The sequence below is a fragment of the Polypterus senegalus genome, chromosome 2 (assembly GCF_016835505.1).
Source record: "Polypterus senegalus isolate Bchr_013 chromosome 2, ASM1683550v1, whole genome shotgun sequence".
In the NCBI taxonomy this organism is placed as follows: Eukaryota; Metazoa; Chordata; class Cladistia; order Polypteriformes; family Polypteridae; genus Polypterus; species Polypterus senegalus.
The window spans coordinates 211986296-212007628 of record NC_053155.1 but is presented as its reverse complement, the minus strand read 5'-3'; the positions used below and the strand labels follow the sequence as shown (position 1 = coordinate 212007628).

The 21333-nt window shown below is 38.0% G+C and overlaps 1 long non-coding RNA gene across 1 annotated transcript in view; it reads left to right on the top strand.

Annotated features, from left to right (window-relative positions):
- The window catches only part of LOC120523713, a 72081-nt gene extending 55126 nt beyond the window's left edge, over positions 1-16955 (top strand). Inside the window, exons 2-3 of the long non-coding RNA XR_005632682.1 lie at positions 13741-13827; positions 16426-16955. This is a non-coding gene — a long non-coding RNA (uncharacterized LOC120523713). The remainder of the gene's footprint in view (positions 1-13740; positions 13828-16425) is intronic.
- The last annotated feature ends 4378 nt before the right edge of the window (positions 16956-21333 follow it).

The following is a 21333-nucleotide window of genomic DNA, read 5'->3' as shown; positions in this document are numbered from 1 at the left end:
TTGGTTACTTGGAGAAAGAAAAGGAAGGAAAGGAATAGGTTGCTACGTTTGAGAGAGACAGTACTGCTGCAGTAAATTATTTCATCGAAGGTCGCGCACGGTGCAGAAATCATCTTGCGGGAGGCAGGAACAATCTCTAGACACGGCACCAGCTCATCGCTAATACTCCGCTACCATGTCCCCATGTTTAATACATGCTTTAATTCCTATCATTATGAAAATTATATCAAGTATACATCTTATTATTTAAATTGTTCAGAGAGCTGTAATATCATGAATGTAATGTATTCTGTGTCCTGTTGACGGAAAAGAAAGCCCATTTAAGAAACACGTAGTGATTCACACACATAGAGCATATAAAAGAACACATAGAAAGAAGCATTTAACGTAGGCCTACTACTTTAGTTACGATGGGATCTGAGAAACTAGTAAATTAAACGATTTTAAGGTGAAGTTTATGGCATTCTACTTTGATGACAAAATAAAGTGTATGATTAAAGTGGAAATTTCGAGATTAAAGTTGACATTTGGACATTTTTTTTAACTGAGTCTCTATTTTGTTTTTCATTTCTCTGTACCCTAATATGCTTCCATATGACACTCAGTGGGCTACGCCTCGCCTTTTCAATGTGACCTTGATATCTGACAACTTCTTTTTTATTTCGGACACTTTGCGACTTTCTGAACTTGAACGTTCGAGTTTCTCCACCACTCTGTTACTCGATCAACTTTCTTTTGTTGTTTATATCACTGCTTAAACCAACAAATAGTAAGCTTTTCCTTGCCTCCACTTGGTAATTGCTGAAAATCTTTAATTTCTCCCATGCTTTTGCCATTGTCTTTTCACAGAACACTGAGCTTAAGGGGCTGTTTATATTGAATTGCATATTCAAAAAGGCGTAATTCTGGGAGGAGTTGGGGAGTGGTGGCAGGCATGTGCGTTACGTTTCAAGCTGACCGGGACTTATGTAGGAGAACAACTTGGAAGTTGCCATACACACAGATTTATGCGTCTGGATTTTTTTTGTGCGTATGCACATTTCCGCTTTTGTCCATACACCATGTTTAATGTGAATTCTACACACGGCGTTATGCATGAGAGGCCCCTAGTCACCAGGATGTCCTTCTATAGTTAATGATTGTATATATTTAAAATTCCAAGTTGAAAAAACACTGGGCAATTTGTTTTGGTCTCATGCATTTGAATTTGTGATCCCAAATATAAATACCATGTTGAATAACTAAATTCTAGGAGACTGTTTATGAATTTAGCTCTTCTCTAAATGAATACTTTCTTCATTTCTGCTTTATCGTTTTCAGTGCTACACAATGTAAGCGCTTATGGAGATCTGCTGTTCAAAGACATGCTGACTGGTGATTAATAGTTCACAACTGGAGAGTAAGCATTTCACTAATGATAAAAATCCATAATAGGATATCTCCTCGACCCTTCCCAGATCCTCTTATTGCTTCAATATCAGGCACAACACAGAAACCAAACTCTAGATTAGATATTGCTGTTGTGTGTACACACACTCATATTTGGACAAATTTGTCACCAATAAATCTTAGCCTGCAAATCATTGGGATGTGAGAAAGACCCCACTAGGACTCGGAAAAATCCATGGATAGCTAAGCAGCAAGTCTCAAGACTTGAGTTCCTGAAACTGTAGGACATTGGCATGACGTCATGCCATTCAAATACTGGAATACTTGTTTAAAAAAAAGTTGGAATGTCAGTCAAAGTGTAGGTAACGGTTAATTTGCCCTTGTGTTTATTTCATATTGTGAATGTTTGAAATTATTTGCCCCATTTGTGCTCACAGAATAGGCCAATACATGGATTTTCGTGCGACTGAAGGCAGAACATTTAAGCTGAACACTTTTACAACAATGCATTACAGCATAGCTCCATCTGAGCTAATTGTTAAGTCTAAAAATATTTTTTTATTTGATCAAATAAAAAAGTCAATTATTTAACATTAAACAAAAAAAGATCCTTGCAAGAATGTCTTCTTCAAATGTATAAAGCATTTCAGTATAAAACATTGCTGGGTGAATTAAACATCCCACAGGGTCCTAATGAATTGTCATATCTGATTGTATTTGTTTTCTGTCTAAGGGCAATTTTACAATTATATAAAAAGTAAATCAAGAATGCTTGCATTTGGGAAGCTGCCAGTAGTCAGAGAACGCTGACAGAGCAAGCTGGGTAATATCCAGGTGATGGAATAAATGAGGTCCGGTTTCCAGGGTGTTTTCCTGTTGGGGTAAAAAATGGAAGATCATTGACTAGCCTTTAGAGATGAGTTGTCTGTTAAACTTTATCCAGCTATTCATCTATATTCTGAAACTGCGTTTTCCATTACAGGGTCATGGAGCATTGGAACTTAAGTCCACCTTTCTGCCATTTTATGTGCAGTAAATCACAACATTAGGTGATTGAGTGATGAATCAGTTAACTGACTGATTGTTTCCTGAGAGAGGGAAAGGGTATAAAGGAGTACCATATACCATATACCGTATACTACAAAATGACCTTGAGATCCAGTGCTTTAAAATAGGGGCTTCTCCAACATCTCCTTAATGTCCCTTGTCCTTTTACTACTCTTTTATGGGGTTATATCTTTAGTCTGCTTTCCCGTCTCAACTTCTCTCTTTTGCTTATATTTATGGCCACTCTTCTGTCCCTGCAGTGTACAATTGTCCACTTCCTCTCAACTCTATGTTCATCTTCTCCAGGTGGAACAAGTCATAATGATTCTTCCAGGTCAGGACTCCAGTGTAATCTGGGGCTGAGAGTGAACTTTAAATTGCCTTAGATACCAGCACTCATTTATAGGGTGTCACACACACAAAGGTACGATGTGTCTCATGGGTCCTTCTCTGTTTGAATGGTTTTGAGTGGTGTGACACCATTCCTAGCACTGTTTCCATTTCATTTAAAATGGAGAAGAACAACCCAGAACATTACAGATGTCATTTCTCTTTGGCTGTTCTTAGCCCCGTCATTTCTGATCCCTCAGCTATAAAGACCTGGAGTAAACTCGAAGACCTGTTCATATTAGACCCTGCTTCCAAGAGAGACACAACTCTTCACTAAAGAAGCATCTCTGATGGCTTGAGAAGCTGTAATTTTGCATCCTGAACTTATTTAAAACTGGTTTCCTTTTAATTCATTATTTTACAACCTGAAAATTAAAGAGAGTATCCATTGGAACTCTAGACCTTTTAGTTTCTTTATCTCTTCTTATCACAAGGATCAAGATAACTGGAGTGCCTGTGGACTTTCCAACTTCATCAGTGCTTTGAAAATTGGCAGAAAAACCAGATGGTCCCAAACTTACATGGTGAAGAAGGAAGCTTTCTTAATAGAGAGCTGACAACTTACAGCCATTCACAACCTACAAACTTGCCCCCAGATCATTTTAGAATCTCCTGCCCCTCCAAACACACATTAAAATGCTATTATTCCTTATAAATCCTATTTACTCATTGTACTTCTAGGGGTCCCTGGCACAGCCATAGCACTACCTTGTTGAATCCAATTGAGGTCACTTTCCTATTATTAAATTCTTCTTTACTCCTTCAGATTCAAAAAATGTAGTTGTATGTTGTCAGTAACTCAAAATATAAAGTGAATGTTGTCAATGTAATTGGGAAAAAAGTATTTTAGAACAGTAAAATTAGCAATTTATGTTGACACTGAATTAAAAACCAAAGGATCTTTGAAAGAAAAAGAGTACCAATTTTTTTTGGTCTTCAACTGTATTTTCTCTGCTTCTCTTTGTGCTTTACTGCCATAGAGACACAATTCATTCCATTTATTTAGCTAACATTAAAATCTCAAATAGCATGCTTACTCAGTTCACATGAAATGTATTTAACTTTACTTAAACAAAAGAGTCCCAAGGCTGAATGACACTTCCTGACAATTTTAAACGGGTTTCTATAAAGAAAGTTGACACTGTATTACAAAATAGAAGAATAGGAGATTATTATTGCCAATATAGATGTACTTTCTTTGTATCCAAAGAACAGCATCTCCTCTTTTACTGACAATGGCGTTCAAACAATTAGATGGGTAAACAAGGCAACGGATTCATACTTGTGTCCTTGCCTAACCCTAAGCAAGTCACTTAGAGCACTTGAATTTGTAAAAAATGAACAATACCTAAACATCAATCAGATTAAATTATAGTTTAATTGATTATCTGATTAATTTGAGTTTCTTTCATTAATCTATGGATGCCAAAATTAATACTGCTTATGTATGTAACCTAAGTTTTATTCCTGGTTGGAGTTCTCTGTGTGATGTCAGCACCTTCTTCCAGTGTGTCTATATTCAGAAAAATTCAGTTTTAAAGCTAAAGCCAGTAGACATGCGAAGTACTATACTTCAAATGAATCAATCAACCACACCACCATGTATGCTCATTTCATATGGCCTAAATGAAGGACAAGATTAAAGGGTCCTTCTCTCTGTTGCTCAACAATTCCAAAGTCCAGTCTTAAAAATTAATATAACGATGTCAGGATTGTGCAGATTATTTATTTGTGCATCTTTGTCATATTTCTGTCGCCATTGCTGTAATGTCATGATTGTTGACATTCTGTATGTACAATTTTTATGGCCAGTAATATTTTGGCCTTGCTTGGTCACATAGTTGTAGCTTGACTGCTAGATAGTCATGTGGTGCGTGATATGTGACCTCATGCCAGCCAAGTTATGTAAGATTGTCTTGCAGTATAAAAATATACAAGCTGATTTTGTGAGGACCTTATGTAGTGTTATATGACTATTTGTGTCTAATTTGGGTTTTGACATATGAAGATTCCATTTATGACATGTGGAGAATTTCATGAAATTTGGAGTTGAATTTGATATACACACAGTGCAGAGGAACTGGATAAAGCTCAGAATCTCTCAGAATTACTAGATGCTGTAAACTCATTTCAGAGTGGGAAAGCAGCAAGCCATGATGGCTACCCTGTTGGATTTTATAAAAAAAGTTCAATTAACTTAACTCCCCTTTTATTAGCAACATTTACAGAAGCCAGAGACAATAAAATTCTTCCTCAAACTTTTCACCAAGCATTAATTATCATATTTCCTAAGAAAAATAAGGACTTATTACAATGTACATCATACAGACCAATCTCACTTCTGAATAATGATGTTAACATACTCTCCAAAGTTCTCTAGAAGTACTGAGAAAGTGCCTTCTTCAGTAATATCACAAGACCAAACTGGACTTATTAAAGACAGACACTTAGCTTCCAATCTTCAACACCTATTTAATGTAATATGTTCATCCACAAAGTCTAACATCCTGGAGATCTTATTATCGTTGTATGTAGAAAAAACATTTGATATGGTTGAATGGACTACTTATTCACTATATTGCACAAATTTGGGTTAGACCTAAACATATGTGCATGGATCAAACTACTGTATTCCAGTAGTTTCAGACTACTTCAAACTAGAACACGATACTAGTCAAGGATGCCCACTGTCACCACTGCTATTTGCAGTTGCCATTGGGCCATTGGCAGTTCACTTTAGAAATGCTTCTGAGGGGATTATCAGAGAAGTACTTGAGAACAGAAAATATCACTATATACAGATGATATGGTACTGTATATATCAGATCCACAAAAAATCCACAGAATTTCAAAAGATATCCAGACTCAGAATCAATTTGAATAAAAGTGTGCTCTTTCCAGTGAACTCTCTAGCACACAATAATAGATTGGACACCTTATCTTTTATCATCACAGATCAGTTTAATACCTAGGGGTAAACATCATGAGAAAACATAAAGCCCCTTTTCAACAAAATATTTCTGTATGCATCGAAAAACATAAGCAAAACTTTCATAGATGGTCTACCCTCCATCTCACGTTATTAACACTGTCAAGATGAATATCCTTCTTAAGCTTCTTTTTCTATTTTAAAGCATCTCCATATACACTAACATATAATTTTTTAAGAAATTAGACCCAATCATAACCTCATTTTTTTGGAATTCAAAACATCCACACATCCAAAGAACGACGCTATAAAGACCTAAGGCATGGATCTACCTAACTTTCAAGTTTATTACCTGGCGACAAATATATAGGTTATAAAAACTTGGACATTGACACAAATAGATGAACACACACAAGTTTGGTCTGCAATAGAAATTATATCCTGCAGCACTTCTTTATATTCCTTGCTTTGTGCACCTGTAAATGCATGTTATAGCCAATATACTAACAACCCAATTGTGCTTCATTCACTCAGAATATGGAACCAATGTAGGAAGTACTTCAAGATAGAGAAGCTTTTATCTGTGGCATCTCTGCACGATAATCACCACTTAATTCTTGAGCAAATAAAATTATATTTGGGATTCTGGTTTTAAGCTTTATGTTGCTCTGCTAACTTTACTTATTGTTAGAATAACTTTTGAAACTTTGTATGCTTCGAAAATTCACTTTAAAAACAACAAAATCTCTGCTGTTCTACTTAAATTGCCACTGCTCAGATCCCTTTCATAATGACAAGGTCAATGCTTCCAGTGTAACTGAAAAATTGTTCAGTTTCCATCATGTATGATGGTAAATGAATAGATTTCATGACATCTGAAATGTCACAGTTGGTACAAGCACTGTAGCAATGTGGCTGAGGCATCGAACTTTAAACCACAAAGGTGCTGGTTCCCACCATCCAGACAACTGTAACCCTCAGTGAGTCTGTGCTATGAGTATAAAAATAATAAAAAAATAAATATAATCAACTCTTCTACAGCTAAATGCATGTAAAAGAAAATTCTGGTTTGTAGAAAAGAGATAATTAAAATATTGCTTCTTAATTTGTTAGCTTGAACTAGAAAATAGCATGTGTCAGGCAGAACATTTTTGGCCTCATATATTGTTTCAGTACAAAAGGATGAATGACTTTCATTTTGAAATGGCCAATATATTGTTCTGCTTGATCTTTCCAAAATGATTGACAATCTAAAGGACTAGTGAGCAGCACAAATGCAAACTGGTAACAGTGACATTATTTATAACATGACTGGCAGCTGCAGACGCCCACACTGCCATTGTGTGCTGTGAGCCGTGTTATATCTTTTAACAGAATATTTTATCCTGGGCTCGTACTTGGAGCTCAAACTGTAAGTGGCGGGGATTTACAGCAAAACTGATAGAGAGATATAGAGAGCTTAGCTTTTATATGACAGCAACAAGACTGTTCAGACACTATTAGGAAATTAAAAGAGAAAAACTAAACAAGTCATTGGTTCAGCACTGCTGGGTGAGCATTATGTAAAAGGAAACTAAAAAGATGGCAAGCATTGACATATTGCATAATTTCACCTTGTTATAACAGCCAATGGCAGCCACCCATAGGAGGTGAGTAGGGAGTGTACCAGCATGAATACTCTGTCAAAATTAAAGAGAAATAAAAGTACCATATACTGTACTACTGGGAACAATCATTTTTAGGGGAAATAAGAGAACTGAGGTAAATTTACTAATGACATATCAATTTCTATTTACAGTTTACTTCTTTTACATGAAAAGTAAAAAAGCGTGACGACTATTGTTCTATTCTCTTTTTCTTTCACTTTTGTTTTCTGGCTACACTGCATCCTTGCCAGCCACCTTTGTTCCACCAATGTGCATTAGCAGAGTGCATACATTTAAACGCCATTTGAGGGGTAAGTTATCGGTCATTCTCAGCTTTGGGGATGCTCTTCTAATTCCCAGGACTGGCATGTATACCATTTTTAATGAGCTGCTAGCCTTCTGCTGTTAGCTGCTAGACTTCTTGGGTCCCTTGGTTCCACATGTCAGTAAAAGCCCCTCTGAGAATCTTCTTCTCGTGGTATCACTTTATACAAGACACACTATTTTGTCTTTGCTTTAGCAAAGAAGCATTTTAGAGGTTTATACAGCACAGAATAGTTAGTTCTTTCTTTTATGTGTTAGTCTGGTGTCATTGTTGTTCATCTGAACTTCTGTCTTACCTAGGACTTCTTCTGCTTACCTGAAAAATCTCAGAATCAACTACATTATTTTTAACAAACAGAAATACTATATTTGGGTGTCACCAGCATAAAGCTGAAAATTTATGTTGCTAGATAATAAGAATGAGAGGCAATATATGTAATAAAAACAATGCAGTGTTGCAGACTGTCAATAGTCTTCTACTAATGTACACAAATATATCAACCAGGTGAGTTCTTAGGTATCATACTTGGTCTAGACCTTGAAGAATGACAGCTCAGCTTTCTTGTGATTCTTGTCTTCACTTTGTTCACACTTGCCTTTGGCTCCGACACAGACCAATTGCCAAAAGTAAACCTTAAGGTGGGCACTTGTCAATATGGATTACCAAAATAAAATTATTGCTTTGTGGGCAAAGTGGAATTAATTAAAGAACAGCACAAAAATACAACCAGGCAATAAACAAATTAATGTTTTTAATACCATAGTGGATTCCGTAGTCATAATCGGATGTATTTACTAATCAAATGTTTTATTTATTGAATGCTACACTCAATAACAGAGCTTCCCAAACTCAGTCCTGGGGACCCCCCGTGGCTGCAGGTTTTTGTTCCAACCAGATTCATAATCAGTAACACCTGAAAATAATGATCTCATTTAATTAGCTGATATTTTATTTTCTCTTATTCTACATTCAGGAAAGCACAACAGCATGATTTTTACATTTATAGGACATTTCAAAATATTTCTGCTTTTGCTAGAGATTGAAATGCTTAACTCTCTTTTGTTGATTTCATCATATTTTGCCCTTTCTCTGTACAGTTTTCCACCTTTGTTGTATGTTAAAAATGACAATTAAAAAAACACATTATTCCCCAATACTGCTTGGTACATTTTAATATATACTATATATATATTGTGAACGATAGGGGGCGCTCTCGCTCCCTTGAACCCCTGTCCACGACTCCAGACACCAGGTACAAGTCCTCAAGTTGACTTTATTTTGTCGCCACAGTGCACAAAGCACACTCTCCACCACAATTCTCATTAAATCACCAATACTACACAATAATAAACAATCCTCCAGCTCCCAGACGCGTTGCCACCCTTCCACCCAGCTCAGCTCATTGTCTGTGAGTTCCCATAGTCCTTTTATACCTCCTGACCTGGAAGTGTTTCTGCCCAATAGTCCACAAGTCCTTATTCCTTCCGGGTCAGGGTAAATAGTCCCTTTCTTCAACCCGGAAGTCCGTCGCTCTTCTTGTGACGAACCTCCGGGTCACAGGGCACGAAGAAGCCCTCGGTCCTCCCTGCAGCTCCCTCCTGTGGCCCCCACGGCATCCAGCAGGGCTTTGCATAAAAACTCCAATGTCCATGATGCCCTGCTGGTCTTCTGGGGACCTCCAGGCTGCAAGGAGGGCTCCACCTGGCGGCTTGGGGGTATTGGCCGGGATAAATGGCCGGCCATCCATTACAATATATATATATATATATATATATATATATATATATATATATATATATATATATATATATATATATATATTGTGAACTTGGACCGGACACAGACAGACGGACATCTTTGTTTCACCCAACACACCGTTTATTTACAATATATACAAGGATCATGTGCACCACAAACCCCAGTGCCTTCTGCACCGAATCCCCAAAGTCCAGGGCTCACAGTTCCTGTGCCTTTCTTTCATGGCCGCCTCCATTCCTCTCACCAGCTCTGTCCACTTCCACCCGACATCCACTGCTCACTGAAGGGAGGCGGCCCCTTATATATGCTTCCCGGACGAGCACCAGGTGTTCCCGGCATCCTTCCCTGTCCTCCCGGCAGCTCTCCGGGTGTCCTCCCGGGATATACCGGCATCGGGGCGCCGCCTGGTGGTGGCCACGGGTCCCTACAGGGCTGTGCTTCCAAGCCCTTTACCCAAGGCCCCCAACATAACCAGGACGGATGCCCCCTCGCGGTCTGGAGGAGGCACAAGCCCTCCTCTCGTCCTCCTGGGCATCTCGGCCGGGCTCCAGCCCCAGCCGGGACCACATATATATATATATATATATATATATATATATATATATATATATATATATATATATAGTATATATATTACCAAACATAGTTTTATAATTTCTATATTATTCCCAAAACACTGAACTTGGGAAATAACAGTTTCCCAGGAGTCCAATTAAAAACAGAAGCTGGTTGGAACAAAAACCTGCAGCCACAGTGGGTCCCCAGGACTGAGTTTGGGAAGCATTGATCTATAATAATTACGCACTTAACACCACAATCAAGCTTACCAGGCAGACAAAATATTTAGGTGCAGTATATTGTAGTATGAGCTGTAAAAAACACTCCTGCGGGTGCAGGATGTGCACGCGTAGCCAGACAAAGAGAAACAACATAATAACTCACTGGGTGTGAGGAGCTTCTTCAGTGTGTGTCCAGCGTAACTTGTTTAGGATTGTCTGTGTCATCCACAGTGAACAAACGTAGTCTGACTCTGCTTGGTGACTCCTACTAATGCAAGCCCTGCTCCTACCACGTTTGCTGTATTCTGCTGCACTCAAAGTAGGCTTCTTCGCTATGATATCAGATTGAGAGACAGAGACATTTTTAAAGTTGTCTGTAATTAAAGTTGAAGAAATGATTTTATGCACTTTCTAATATCCATACTTTTTGAAAAAGGATGAAGTCTGCTGTGTAATTATCAATGACAACTTTGCATTGTCACACGTGCGCTTGGGAGACAACTTCAGGGCTCCTCTGTCTGTAATTTTACTCTGAGTTGAAAGTTGGCATTGTCATCTAATGCCTCTCCTTTCTTTTTGCATCCTGATAGGAAGAACTACAGTGAGTAGATCTGTGACCTCACTTCCATTTCCGGCAACTTGTCTTTGCCACTTCTTGTCAAACCAAATTAAATAAACCACCACCAAGATGGCCGACAACCTGGAATAGTACTCATGTCTGAGAAGACGTCTCTACATAATGACTGTCATTATTCAAACCTTTTGTTTTGAGAAAACCTTCAGTTATACAGGGATCACGAATGGTGCCCCAACCTGTTATATTTGTCATGTGCATTCTGTTTTGTGCACAACCACCCACCTAATGTAATGCCGAGATACCGCTAGCACCGACAAACCAATCTAGGCATGAAACATAACTGTGGTTACTAGAAGGGAGCCTTTCTAGCAAAAAAAAAATCTCCTGTTTAATTCCTTATGAACTCACACATGCATGTTTACATATATATTATTTTTTTTTTAAATACAAAAGAGTACTTTTGTAATAAATAAAATCATTAATGGGCGGGTGTCAGGTCTGTGCCAATACTATGGGAACTGAGTTGTGGCCTTTAATCAATGCCAACACGACACAGCAGATGATAAAGTAAACTTAGTTATTAAAGTACTCTTCACTTGTTATGATGCATAGCAACGATCTGCAACTTGAGTTCTTCTAATGCCCTACTTACACAAGATGGTGTGCAATTTCCTCAAGGGTTGCTAAACTGTAACTAATTCATCCGTCTATCCAAAAATTATCTAAATGTGCCTCTTTCCTTCTTACAGGAGGAACTGAGCAGCCCTAGGGGGTCTGCTGTTATAGATGACTCATTTTACCACAAGCCACAGATCAAACTGAAATAAATGTATCATTTGACAGTGAAATGCCCATGAAAAATGATCAGTTAACAGTATAAATGTTACTACAGTATTACTATTGTGGTGAGAAGCCAGTCGCTATTTCAGCTGCTTTGAGCCAGCCCTGAAAGGGATGCCACTCCCACACACAGTGCTACTCACACCAGGGCCATTTTTGATAATATTACATAACAAATATTGAAGTGTAAACATATTTATATCTAGTCAAATATATATTTAGATTCACTCTGACAAGACCAGCCTAGTGACTCAGTTCTTCCAGTGCTGTAGTGTTTGCTTCACTGTTGCCATGGAAACAATAAACATTAAACAAGATTTTAAAAAAAATTAAGCAAGTAAATCAGCACATTAACCCCAACCCTAGCCCTTAAAAAAATGAATTATTTGATATTTTAAAGTGTTACTGTGCCATCACGTATTTTGGGTGTGGTGTGCTTTGGTGCCTAAGCGCTGGGTGGCTCCATATTTTTTAAATATATCAATGACAGCCAGTGTTCACAATTTCAAAGCTGGGAGTCAATCTGTGCAGTGAACAGGAGTCAAGTCTTTGGAAAAACGAGGAAATAATGATGAAAACATGTTTTGTGGTTTAGTGTGTACTGAGGAACTAATGTCACAAGAAAGGAAACACACCCGGGGACAACTCCCTGCCTGGCATACTGCTACTGTAAATAAGCTGTCATTCTATTTTACCAATGTAAAACTGCTAAAGCTGACAAATTTCTAGTGTCTTTGTTCTCCACGGCAACTGAAAGTGGCCGTTTGGCAAGTCTTAAACTTTAATTCCTGTTATTAAGTTTTGACAGAACACTGTATTCTCATTCCATCTTAATCTAATGCAGGATTAACACCTGAGCATATGCTGGCAGCATCAGCACAAAATAGGCATCAACCCTTTAGGGCATGGATGTCAAATTCCAGTCCTGGAGGGCTGCAGCGGCTACAGGTATTCATTCTAACCATCTTCTTCATTAGTGACCAATTTTTGCTGCTAATTAAATTCTTTGGTCTTAATTTTAATTAACTTGACTCAGACAGCTTTGTTCTTTCTTTTTCCGTAAATGGCAGCCAACCAATAATGAGACACAAAACAAGTTGCCATATGACCAGCTCATCAGTGCCCCTCACACAATATCTGAAAAGGTAAAGCTGATTCTCTCAGGTCACCAAAACATTTTGACGGTGTTCTTAGAATAAACAGAAATATGAACAGTTTTGGAAATGTCTGCTGTGGCCGAATGAGAGCAGCAACAAGCCATGGAATTAAATAACTGGTTTAATTAGCAGCAAGAATCAGCTTCTCATTAAGAACCTGGTTGGAGTGAAATTGGCTTTAGTTTGAAACTCCAATTTAGTTGGTCACCTGTTGGCTCGTTTTATGTCTCATTTCTGGTTGGCTGTCATTTAATGAAGAAACAAAACAATTCAGAGGACCAAATCCTTAAAAACAGGGCTATTAAAATGAATAGAAGAAGAATTTAATTAGCAGTGAAAACTGCTCACTGATTAGGAAAAGGGGTTAGATTGAAAACCTGCAGCCACTGCGGCCTTCCAGGCCCGGAGTTCGACACCTCTGCTTTAGGGGGTACCAGTCCATTGCACACTTACATTTACAGTGGATCATTTTACAGTGGACAGTTAACATGCAAGTCTTTGGAATGATCAAATGAGCAGAGAAGCTTGTTCTAGCAAAACTGGGTTCAAGGCAAGCATCAGCTGTGGCTGGGACAGCAGGTAGTCCACTGCAGGGCTCTCACACACCACCACAGTCACACAGTCCCTGTCACATTCACCAGTTAGCCTGACCAATTAAAGTTAAAGCAAGCAAGGTGGGCTGTACTGGCTCAAGACACTAGACTCCAGACAGGAATCAACCATGGTGTTATGGTTCAGCCAGGGTCTTATCCCTGTTCCAGTGTAGTTACTTTTATTTTATCTTTTTGCTTTTTTTTATATTATTTTATAAATAGAGTACTCTTGGTTTTGTTTTTGTCTTCCACTTTATGTTTTATGTGATTCTGCATGTTTTGTTTGTTATTATGTTATGTCTGGTCCTAGATAAGCCCAGCTGCTGACCGAGCTTGATGGCGATTGCTTGGCACCCAATGTGCCACATGGTGCAGGAGGAAATAAGTCCAAGTCTAAGTAAGTGTGTCTGTTCCTTTAAATTATGTTAATTGTGGACTATATTTTGAGCCACGAAGGGTGGATCCACCTGATGCTGTAGCTGGGGAAACCACCCCTGTATAATTTAAGAAGTAGCAGCCCATGCAATAGCTACTTCTGCACTGAGGTTACTCTCCTGTTCTCTGATCTGTGCTTACTTTCTGTTGTTATTCAGTGCACACCAAACAGTAAAAAAAGTTGAAAGACCTTCAAAGTGACTCACTATCCAAATCCGGATCTCCACTGAATTGAACAAAGATAGGCCTTGGCCCAGGTAGCCTGGCCCCAAACTCCACAAGCAGGCATTGACCTGCACAGGCCCAAAAACAGGAAACTGGCTTTAATTATTATTTTTTTTTAAATACCCTTAACTGTCCCACAATACACCAAAAGGTCTTTCTAGGGAAATTAAACCTTAAAACCTCTGATTTAAGAGAAAAGTCCATCCAAACAAAGAGTATTTATAAATGAAAGGATTTATTTAAATAAAAAAGGAAGCACAAAAAGGCAAAAATGAGGCAAGAGGCTTTAACAAACCAGGCAAACTACATCTTAATCTGTAATCCAATAATCAAAAACCAAAGAAAGAAGTAAAAAAATCCAGCAACCAGAAAAACAGTGCAATAATATTCCATTACTCCTCATACTATCAGTGAAGCACTGGGGGACCTCAGGTTCCCAGCCTGAAATATAAAGGCTACAGGGGTCCCTCACTAGTGACATAATGGTTGCCCTCGGCTCCTGAGGTTTCCAACATAGAAAACAAGGAACATAAGAAAACATACAATACACAAACATAAAAAATACATAAACAGAACAATATTAACAAAAATACATTATGACACTAAACACAAAATAAACAGAGATGACAAAAAAACAACATAAGCCAGAAAACACTCCCAGATTATAACATAGCACTTGGTGTTTTTGGATGTCCTGGTATAGAACTCCTGTTTCTCTTAACCTAAGGTAACATTTCTGGATTTTAGAATTAGATTTGTTTACCTTTATTGTTTTCCTATTTTTCTTTGCCTTTGTTTTCTTTGTAAAATTTTGAGTTCTTCCAATAAATTTGCTTTGTTTGTTTTCATGCATCTCAAAGCTTTTATGGTTTTCCATGGTTTTTATTTGATTTTAAAGAATTTGCCCCACGACTGGGGCTTGTGCAGACTATAAGTCTGCCACTAGAGTTAAACTTTAGGTTCAGGCCTGTCTGCAAGTGCTGTGAACAGGCAGAAATCACAAAACGTGGGAGGGACACCAGTGGGTTGAAGGACCATGACATACTAAACTGATGAAGAATCATCAGTTAATTTCACCTGCCTGTCTGTGGGGTGTGCTAATCAATGTGCCATTGTCTCACAGATTCCTTCTTATTTTATTCAGTGACATTAAAAATTTGTATATAATGAAAGTCTGTGGGCCCTGAAGTTACACCGCAGAAATATAACCACATTAAAGCATTTTTAATAAAAGTAAAAGTCTCATTACATCTGGCAGAACTGTCATGTTTGATTGTGCACAATATTAGGGTCTGAAAAGTCCTTGGTACATTATGTCCTTATTTAATGATTAATTCTGAATTTGCATGGCTGTCTGTAATCTAACAAGTGTTTACATATGTGACACAACAAAGGTTAAGCTTCTTGCCCTGTGATTAAATATTAAAAGCAAACAGTTCACACATATTCACTATTCCTAAATATATGCCACTTAATCAAGCTGCTGTCATGGCCTCAGTCTGCTCCTGCCATATTAACTAGTAAAGTCAATGTTTGTATGATGCATAATTTAATGTCCCACTGTAGGAATATACCTAGTATAAAATACTCATTTGTTAGTAACTATCAACACACAATGATACATTATTTAGGAAGAAATCTTTGCATTTTAAATGCAATGTATAGCTTTTGAAAATAAATGCATGTGCAAAGTAGGAGGTGGTGTGAAGTATGCATCGAGACTAATGGAGAGAGAGTCTAAACTCAATCAACTATTTATTTATTTGTATGTATGGGGTAAATGGTGACGTGTAGTTTATTATGGGGTTGAATTTGAACCTTTTTCCTATAAAATATTTAGAATATCTTGTATGTTACCTCTACACATCAATGCTTGTATTATGTTCTCATTGATTCTAGTAAAGGTTGATTCAAAATAAAAATATCTATCTATCTATCTATCTATCTATCTATCTATCTATCTATCTATCTATCTATCGAATGCCAATCTTCACTTCATACAGTGCCTTCCATTATCTATCTATCTATCTCCAAAGACAAATATGTTAAGCTGATTGGTGATTCCAAATTGGCCAAATGGGTCCTGTAATGAACTGATGTAGGGTTCAGGTTTGTTTCAGGTCTTATGCCCACTGCAGCTATGATCCTGAAACAGTTCTTTACATTTTTTTATCTTAAACAGTCCATAATTTACCTATCTATCTATCTATCTATCTATCTATCTATCTATCTATCTATCTATCTATCTATCTATCTATCTATCTATCTATCTATCTATCTAGTGCCTTTCATGCCTATATACCTATCATGTGTCAATTTTTTTTCTTATTTCCAGCACATCATGTGACCAGTATTTTGATTTGCTGATCAGTAGCTGGTGAAGAGGAATGATGAGGTAACTTTCTGAAATAAAGTAGAGTAAATGGAAATATTGACTGCATACCCAAGAGGCCAGAGTACAAAATTTTGTGAACGGAGACCCTCCCTTCCTTGTCAAAAAGCCAATGGTGTTCTTTTGGGATTTTCTTTTTCACCATTGGCCCCACTGCACATGTCAGCAAAAGGCGCTGAGACAGCAGGGCCCAGTAGCCCCTATCTGAGCTTGCTAAGCCACTGAATGTTTTTGTGTCCCCCTCTCCCCCCCGATTCACTAAGTCTGCACTGAAACCAGCTGTTCAAACATAAGTATAGACATCTGAAGAAAAAAAGCGTTTATTATATTATTAACAGTGTGCTCCTAACTGCCCAGTCTTGTCAGTATGCCAGTATTTCTCTTTGATTCAGCTAGCATTACAACTGAAAGAGGAAAATCTATCTTCCTGTGAAACTGTTATAAAAATATAAACATTCAAAATTAAAAATCAATGTGATTAAAAGGCACGCTTTATGTCATGCTTTTACTTTGTCAGGTTTACTGTTTATTTTTCTTATTTATAACTATGACATTTGATAATGGATTAGTCAAATGTTCTTATAAGTCTAATCAAAAAACAGCAACCCCATATAAAAGTGGGAATAGTTACAGAAGAAGAAGTTAATAACATAAAGTGAGTAACCTGTGTGTTCTTCAAAAAAATTAATTAATTAATAAACTACAGGAACCTAATGGAATTTAACCTTGAAAAATATTTTGTTTAAAATATGCTTGTGCCAAATAGATTATTGGATGTTTCTGGTTTGTGCAATGTGGCCAGGCATTTGTGGCTAATAGGCATGTAGGATGGCTCCTCATCCGTATTTTCATTACATTTAACATTGGGTGTGTGTGTACCAGCTTCTGAGTTTCCATGTAATAAACAGATTAAGCTTATTTTTGATAATACTTTTTTCATTCGTCTTAGTGTTCATACTACAGATCGTTAAAAGGACCAAAAATACATACTTGAGAGAAAAATTGAAGATTTCAGGAAACGGTGACTATAAGCACAAGTATTCAGTTGCTAACTTGCTGAACCCGTTTCTTTCAATTGAGGGTTTTCATCTGCCTTTGAATACTCATATAAGGCATTCAAACATATGCTATAAGACAAGAAGCAAGCACAACTTCCATGACCCTGTATAATAAAAATAAATGAAAAGAAAATGATCTTCTTATAAAGATGAAAATGACATTTTATCCGACAGGAGTCCCATACAGAACTCATTCAAACATGGCAGAACATCCGGTCATATGAGTTCCAGGCAGGAAAGGGGCGGGTCTAGGAGGGCAGGAAACAGAAGTGATGTCAGTGGTTGAGAGCTGTCAATCTTCCATTGTGCAAAGGGAGGAAGACAGGAGGCATTAGATTAGCAAACAGCTCCAGCTCCTGGTTCATCAGGTAGCTACCATTACCATTACCAGAGCCCTTACGCTGCCTCTCAAGTGCATGCCTGTGACACTGCAAAGAAAAGATAGGTACATGTTTTTCATCTGTCAAAAACATTTGTGTCGCTAACCTTTCTGTTATCTTTTCACCATTTAAATAACCTTGACCTGATTTTTTCCTTTTGTAAATATGGCAAATCCAGTAATCTACACACACTTTAATACCAACAACAACAACAACAACATTTATTTATATAGCACATTTTCATACAAACAGTAGCTCAAAGTGCTTTACATATTAAAGAATAGAAAAATGAAAGACATAATTATAAAAAATAAATCAACATTAACATCGAATAAGAGTAAGGTTCAATGGCCAGGGGGGACAGAAAAAACAAAAAAACTCCAGACGGCTGGAGAAAAAATAAAATATACCGTAGATGCTCTTTATAAGTCAGGTAGCAAAGATGGCTGTTAGCAGTTGTGACAGATAGGGGGGCGCTATCGCTCCCTTGAACCCCTGTCCAACACTCCAGACACCAGATAAAAGTCCAATAGTTGACTTTATTAATCTTCCACAGTTGCACAAAGCACCCTCTCCTCCAGTATACTCATAAATCACAATAATAAACACAATAAACCAATCCACCACTCCCAGACGCGTTGCCACCCTTCCACCCAGCTCAGCTCTCTGTCTAGGAACTCTCACAGTCCTTTTATACACCCTGACCCGGAAGTGTTCCCAATCCCTAGTCCATGTGATTCTTTATCACTTCCGGGTCAGGTACAAGTCCTTTTCTTTCACCCCGGAAGCACGTCACTTCTATTGTCGCTCTTCCTATGATGCACTTCCGGGTTATTGGGCACAAATGATTCTTCGGTCCTCCCTGCAGCTCCCTCTTGTGGCCCCTGTGGTATCCAGCAGGGTCGTGTATAAAAACTACATAGTCCATGATTACCTGCTGGTCTTCGGGGCACCTCCATACTGCAGGGAGGGCTCCATCTGGCGGCCAGGGGGTATTGGCCAGGATGACAAGCCGGCCAAATACCACACAGTGTACTGAGAGCAAAGTAAAATTTTGCAGGAAAATATCAGAGACCATCTTATGTGCCTATTCTTTGCCCAACAGAACTTGAGGAAGTAAGTGAAGGTAAAGACTAATGAAAGTCTAGTGATTTCCAAATTAATTGAATCTCATATTTCTATAAAAAAAAACGATGCTTTTGAATAAGTGTAGGGCTCTATCAGAAACAGTTGATAAAGAGACAGCAAATACATTTTTAAGTATTGTAAAGCATAGCAGTGGGGCTCCATACAATTAGCCCGTTCATTATGATCTCCTACAGTTTTTCTTGAAGGGAAAATAAAAATGCTTTAAATAGAAGAACTTTTCTTCAATCATTTAGCACTGTTTCATGCTAATGAATATGTGGATATCCCGTGGTGTGGGGCAGAAGTCACTAGAGTTAAGACATAGATTAATGGCAAGCACAAAGGAAATAGATTTTATTGAACATAATACATTCAGTTTATATACATTTATATACATGAAGTGGACGTACACCAGGATGGGCTCTGGCCCTCATAACACTCATAATGAATCAAGTTCACTAGTGACTGAATGAGTGGTTAATATTAAAATATTTTTAAATTTTAAAACTAATATTTATTTATGGGTCTATATACTACTGTATGTATGTGTTTGTAGGCAATATGCTGGGTATCAGCCATATGTATAGTAAAGATAAAAATGTAGGCATAAATATTAGTTACATTTTTAGGAAAAGCATAGTCAAAGGATGCTCAGAAAACTCAAGAATACTGTGTGTAGATAAAATATTGAAATGAAAAACAAGAAAAATTCAGCAATTAAGTAAAGAAACAAAGTCAGAAGCCTGCTTAATAACATCACTGCGGTGGATAATGACCTGTTATGCAACTGAAAGTGGCAGGTGTGCCCAGAAGCCCAGAACTGCATGAGGTAGAGGTGACCTTAGGCAAGCCGTACCTGATGTCTGTCCTTGTCAGGGCCATGTTCAGGTAAAAATCAATTAAATTACAGCTATCACAGTTCAGCTGGCAAAAAGCTTGAAAAGTCCTTTTCTGTCGAGAGACCCAAATATTTACAAAGCAATAGGGAGACCAGAACAAAGGAATGTGAAATTAGAAGTCTAACAGGCCCCACAACAGCCCGAGAAAAGTGAACAAAAAAACAGACCTTGTGGCCAAAACAGGCAAGGGCTACATTAATTTACCTGATCCTACAAGGATGTTACAAGTAATTAAACATAACCCTTAAACCACCAGAACCGGCTATAGTCGCTTCCCAGTGCAATTTGCCAGCACGCAGGAGCTGAGTATATTCGGCGACGTATTCATTGAATGCTGCAACCGGCTATAGTCACTTCCCAGTGCAATTTGTCAGCACTCAGGACCCGAGTATATTCGACGACGTGCATTTATTAAATGCCGCAACCGGCTATAGTCGCTTCTCAGGGCAATTTGCCAGCACGCCGGAGCTGATCAGTTTGTGCCGTACATTCGTTGAGCAGCCAGCTCATGACCACTGCCACCCCCTTCAGCACTGCGGCATCACCATCCCTGGGATTCAGCCACTGCACTAAACTAGCCTGTCAGCATCAGCGTTTACATCTGTGTGCTTGCGTGCAACCAATTCAAGCACAGTTGGCTCGGTGATTTACTGACTTTCATCAATGGCATACATATTGTTCCAGTAGTTTTTTTAATAGCTTTTACATTTCATTGCATGAAAAAAATGTGTTCCATTAAAATTTTACTTTTTCTTTGTGAATTGTGACGTTTACTTAAAAAGTGCAGCAAAAAAGTATTTGGCGTTGAGGTCTACATTAACTCCCAAGTACAGTATGTGGCAGTTTGAGGGTTAAACAATTTCTTGTAGAAGGATTTTTTTTTGACTTGAGGTTATGTCACATTATGCAGCTTTTCCAGTGATTTTTAGTCTTAGCCTTCATTTACATAATTTAAAGAACTGGAGGCAGTAGGCAGTGTGCTCATGTAATGAGACATGCTCAACGACTCACTGCAACTTGTCTGATAAAATCAAACAGGGATAATCATTTCTTTAGTTGCAGGGGCAAGCTCTGTGTGCATGAAAGCTAACACCCAATGAATGCTCGTCAAAAGGTTCAATTCACTTAATGCAGTGAGGAAGAATAAGGAATGTGAGCATTTATGACCTCACAAACAGAAGAGAAGATCGTCTGTCTGATGTTGTATGTTTTATGTACCACAAAATAGAAAAGGAAAAAAGGGCTGGCTGAGCTCAACATAGTTTTTAACCCTTTGAACTGTGTCTGCTCCATCCATCTGTCAGAAATGGGGGTGAGCACAACTGCTAGAATGTCAGTACTGCATTGGTCAAAGTGACATGGACAGCAATTTTTAGTTGTTTAAAT